Source organism: Macrobrachium nipponense, chromosome 27 (genome assembly GCF_015104395.2).
Source record: "Macrobrachium nipponense isolate FS-2020 chromosome 27, ASM1510439v2, whole genome shotgun sequence".
Classification (NCBI taxonomy): Eukaryota; Metazoa; Arthropoda; class Malacostraca; order Decapoda; family Palaemonidae; genus Macrobrachium; species Macrobrachium nipponense.
Window position 1 is genome coordinate 17,493,242 of NC_087216.1, and position 6,000 is coordinate 17,499,241.

The following is a 6,000-nucleotide window of genomic DNA, read 5'->3' on the forward strand; positions in this document are numbered from 1 at the left end:
GGGGTGATATATGCTAATTTGTGCTCATCATAAATCTTGCCTGTATCTACACTTTGTCTTAATAATATTGCAAGTGGCTTTGCGATAGAATGACTACTTTCTTTAACAAAATAGCAGGGACTCCATCCGGCCCTGCCAGCAGCTCCATTTTTAATTTCATTAATTGCCTGCACAATATCAGCTTCAGTTAACTTTCTATGTCAGCTAAATATTCACTATTTTCTTTTATTTCTTTTACCCTTACTTCTATATCATTATCTTCATTATCTATTCTAGGGGTGAATTCTCTCTTATATCGTTCTGCCAGTATGTTGCAAATTTCCTTTTTTTCATTCGTTAATCTCCCTTCAATTCTTAGAGGGCCTATTTCTATTCTTCTTTTATTCATCTTCTTCGCATATGAGTATAATAGTTTGGGGTTTTGCTTTGATATTTAATAGGGTTTTTTCTTCCAAGTCCGTTTTTCATTTTCTTTTGATTGTATAATCTTTTGTTCTGCATTTTCTATCTTACTTTTTAGTTCTATAACTTTCCATGCATTTTTTTCTTTTGCAAGACCTTTTTTCCACTTTCTGATTTTCTGGAACAACCAAGATCTTCTGTCTCTTGGTATGCATGAATGATGTTTACTTTTCTTCTTCGGTATATATTTTTCCACTATTTTCTCCAATATTTTATATAATATCTCCGTATTTATTTACCCTTATGTCATCACTTACGAAAATGTTATCCCAATCTTTGTTTTTAATTCTTCATTAATTTCTGACCATTTTATATTTTTACTGTAGAAGTTGTATTTTCCATATCCTTCCCACTTTTTCATTTCTTGCTTATCTCTATTTTCACTTGTTTGGAATGAAACTGTTAATTTCTATGACATTATGGTCTGAAATACTCGCATTATAAACTATTATTTCTTTAACATAATTCATCTCGTTCACAAATACTAGGTCTAAAGTATTTTCCTTTCTTGTTGGCAGGTGATTTATTTGTTGAATGTTGTATTCTAGTAGCATATCTAATAGCTTTTCAAATTGCCTCTTATCTTCTGCACTACTATTACTCTTCTTTTTTTATATGTATAAGTACAACCACAATCTCCTATTCGTTCTTCCATTCTACGAAAGGAAAGTTTGAAGTCACCAGATAGGAGAATAGTCCAGTCCTTGTGATTTCTACATATATCATCCAATTTTTCAATTATTAAGTCCAAACTCTTTAGTATTAGGAGGTCTATATATTACTATGTTCATCAATTTTTCAGATTCAAATTCTACCGCTATTAGTTTCACATTCTGAGTTACTATATTTTCCTTTTCATATATTTTCTTGTTTTTGTCTTTCCCATATATTGCGGTTTCCCCCTTGATTCCTATTTTTTCTATCTGATCTATAAGTTTGAAACATTTATTTGATCATCATTCCCAGTCTCTTGGGAATACCAGGTTTCACTTATATTCATTATATCTATTTTCTTTTCATTTTGGGTTAGTTCTTCTAAGTACTCTATTTTTCTTTTTGAGTTACTCGTAACTAAACCCTGCGCATTCATCACTATGATGGTTTGCGTGTTTTCTCCTTCATTTAATACTGGTAGTAATAAGGATTTTCCCATGTCTCTTTCCTGTTCTGGTATGTTGTTCTTTTTTTCATTTCCTTCCAGCAAAATTCTGACATTAAAAAATCCAACTTTTCCATAATATTTGATCTTCCTTCATCATAATTATTCATTTTGTGTCTGAATCTGCAATTTTCTCCGTTTCTGCAATATCCTCTTGCATAATAAATACAGTTATTATCTCTTGAGTAGAATTTCGGAGCTGATGCATTGAAATTTTTTGCTGACACCTCTGCATATCTCATTGGTGGTTTGCTTTTTCTCTTTTACCTGATATTCTTGATTTCTCTCTTTATTTGTTTCTTTCTTATTTTGGATTTTATTACTTGGTTGGTTATTTATTTGATTATGATTCATGGCTACAGGGTGCATATATTTGCATTTTTGTCGAACTTACATCCTTTTCCTTCTTTTAGGTTTTTACATATTTTTGGATGCAGATCTCTGCAATCATCCCCATATCCATCTAAGTATGCATTTACCATATATTTCATAGTTTTGACATATCTTAGGATGTTTGTAGTAACATCTTTCTCCAAATCTGCAATTCCCTCTTTTCAAATGGTTTGCAGATTTTGTCTTCTTGTCTATTTTTTCTCTTTCCCGTCATTGTGTAGATCTGGGTAGAGCCTCTTCGGGATTTGTTTTCTGTTGTCATATCGTAATTTATTTCTTCGTAGGTATGCTGCTTTATTGCCTCATATGTAGTATCAATGAGTATCTCTGCATCCATACTTTTATCTTGTTCTTTGTTTTCCTTATTTTTTTCTGTCATTTCATTTTTGTTTACTTCTCTTCCGTTTTTCCTCTTCTTCTTTTCTTTTTCTTCTTCTTTCTTCCTCTTCCTCTTCTTCTTCATTCTCAACTATTTGTACATTCAATCTTGATTTAATAACATTGTCTATCCATGATAGACATGTTGAACAAAAAATTCTTGTATCTTTTCTCAAATCTTGTATTACCTCAGCACACTGTGGATGGGTCGGAATGTTGCATGCAGCACATTTTCTGATTAGGTTTTGTGGATTGACTATGCTATACCAAACCTTACACAGTTTGCATGCTTTTGGCATTCTTTTTCCTAATGCATCAATTAGGATATTCACAAGATTCACCTTATTCATTTTCTTTGTCGGAATATGTTTGGTTTATGTATATTTTCTTTATGAGTCTCTTGACCACTTGGATTTTATTTGGAACTTCTTCAATATTTTCAAGATGGTTTTCATTAGATTTGTTCCAGTTTGAAGGATTATATCCTTCTAATATATCTATGAATGCTTTTGTATCTTTTTGGTTAGGACTGTTGCTGATTTCATAGATGAGAAATGCCAGTTCCCTTCCTGCTACCTCATCGTATTGCGAATCTGCTAAACACGCCAAATTACGCCACCTCTTCCCGCAGTTGGAACTTACTGCCATCTTGTTCTGATTTATAGTATTCACTTGATAAAACTAACTTAGAAGACGCCTTTATCTACTATTTTCACACTAATCTTATCACCGATAGTTCACGAACACTTCTAGATATTTCTCAAATTCTAGTCGTATGTTAAACTTGTGATATCTGTTGATTAATCTGACTTCACGCGGGTACGTCTCACCAAGCAAGATGGCTACTACGAGAGAGAGTGGGAGAGAGAGAGAGAGAAAGTAAAAACAAAAAAAACTAATGAAGACAGAGAGAGAGAGAGAGAGAGTAAAAAAAACTAATGAATAGAGAGAGAGAGAGAGAGAGAGAGAGTAAAAAAACTAATGAAGACCTTACCTTACAGACCTTACATCTTGTTCGGGTTGCCCCAGGTCCCTCAGTGTGAGGCACCTCTAATGTCTACCAGAGAGTTGCTAGTACATCTTCCGGTATATTTTGCATCTTCCCAACTCTTGGATGGTCTGGGATGCAGTTTAAGATAGTTTTCGAGCTTATTCTTAAACACATCTACGCTCACTCCTGATATATTCCTCAGATGAGCTGGCAACGCATTGAATAGACGCTGCATTATCGATGCTGGTGCGTAGTGGATTAATGTCCTGTGTGCTTTCCTTATTTTTCCTGGTATAGTTTTGGGCACTATTAATCTACCTCTGCTTGCTCTTTCTGATATTTTTAGTTCCCATGATATTTTCTGCTATTCCTTCTATCTGTTTCCATGCCTGAATTATCATGTAGCGTTTCTCTTCTCCTTTCTAGACTATATAATTTAAGAATTGTAGTCTTTCCCAGTAGTCAAGGTCTTTAATTCTTCTATTCTAGCTGTAAAGGACCCTTTGTACACTCTCTATTTGTGCAATATCCTTTTGATAGTGTGGGTACCATATCATATTGCAATATTCAAGTGACTACGAACATATGTTTTTATAAAGCATAAAATCATGTGTTCAGCTTTTTTCAATTGTTTTGAAGTGCCGTAACACATTCCCATTTTTTGCTTTTACATTTTTGCCAACAGAGTTGCTATTTGATCACCCTTGCATAACATGTTCCTATTTCATCATCACACCAAGGTCTTTAACTGCTTCCTTATTTGTGATTGTCTCATTATTAGGTCCTTATTATGCATATAGCTTTCCTTCTCTGTCTCCATAATTTATTGATTCAAATTTATCAGAGTTAAATACCATCCTATTTTACCTCTGCCCAATCATATACTTTGTTAAGGTCTCTTTGTAGAGCGTCCCTATCTTCATCACAAAGTAATTTCTCTACTTATTCTTGTGTCATCTGCGAAACTACTCACTACCGAATCCTTAACATTACTGTCTATGTCTTCAATCATAATAACAAACATATTGCAGCTAACACCGTACCTTGCGGCGGCACACCGGATATTACCTTGGCTTCATACCGATTTCTCGTCGTTGCAAATAACTATCTGTTTTCTGTTGTGTAAAAATTCTTTTAACCATCTTCCTACTTTATCCACGATATTGTGTTTTCTAATTTTCTTCGCTAATATATTATGGTCTACTTTATCAAAAGCTTTTGCAAAGTCTAAATAAACCACATCTGTTTCATTTTCGCTTTTCATATTTTTGAATATGTTCTCACGGTGGACTAACAGTTGGGTTTGTGTACTTTTCCGTCCGGGTACGAAACCATGTTGTCCTTTATTAAACAAATTATTTTTTTTATTAAATGTTCATAATATTTTTCTTCATTACCCTTTCATACACTTTCATAATATGTGATGTTAGACTCACAGGCCTATAATTACTTGCCTCTAGTCTTGATCCACTTTTGAAAGTAGGGTATATATGCTAATTTGTGCTCATCATAAATCTTGCCTGTATCTACACTTTGTCTTAATAATATTGCAAGTGGCTTTGCGATAGAATGAACTACTTTCTTTAACAAATAGCAGGAATTCATCAGGCCCTGCAGCAGCTCCATTTTTTAATTTCATTAATAGCCTGCACAATATCAGCTTCATTAATATCTATGTCAGCTAAATATTCACTATTTTCATCCCTTACTTCTATATCATTATCTTCATTATCTATTCTAGGGTGAATTCTCTCTTATATCGTGCCAGTATGTTGCAAATTTCCTTTTTTTCATTCGTTAATCTCCCTTCAATTCTTAGAGGGCCTATTTCTATTCTTCTTTTATTTCATCTTCTTCGCATATGAGTATAATAGTTTGGGATTTTGCTTGATATTTAATAGGGTTTTTTTTTTCTTCCAAACCGTCCGTTTTTCATTTTCTTTTGATTGTATAAATCTTTTGTTCTGCATTTTCTATCTTACTTTTTAGTTCTATAACTTTTCCATAGCATTTTTTTTTTTTGCTAGACCTTTTTTCCACTTTCTGATTTTCTGGAACAAGATCCTTCTGTCTCTTGGTATGCATGACTGATGTTTGCGTTTCTTCTTCGGTATATTTATCCACTATTTTCTCTAATATTTTATATAATATCTCCGTATTTACCTTTATGTCATCACTTACGAAAATATTATGCCCAATCTTTGTTGAATTCTTCATTTATTTCTGACCATTTTATATTTTACTGTAGAAGTTGTATTTTCCATATCCTTTCCCCCACTTTTTCATTTCTTGCTTATCTCTGTTTTCACTTGCTTTGGAATGGACTGTTAATTCTATGACATTATGGTCTGAAATACTCGCATTATAAACTATTATTTCTTTAACATAATTCCATCTCGTTCACAAATACTAGGTCTAAAGTATTTTCCTTTCTTGTTGGCAGGTGATTTATTTGTTGAATGTTGTATTTCTAGTAGCATATCTAATAGCTTTTCCGAATTGCCTCTTATCTTCTGCACTACTATTACTCTCTTTTTTTTATATGTATAAGTACATCCACAATCTCCTATTCGTTTCTTTCCAGTCTACGAAAGAGGAAAGTTGAAGTCTCCAGATA

At 33.1% G+C, this 6,000-nt stretch overlaps 1 protein-coding gene across 2 annotated transcripts in view; it reads left to right on the top strand.

The window, feature by feature from the left end:
- Window positions 1-6,000, top strand: part of LOC135200877 (UBA-like domain-containing protein 2-B) — a 141,076-nt gene that overhangs the window by 23,051 nt on the left and 112,025 nt on the right. The window lies entirely within an intron of this gene.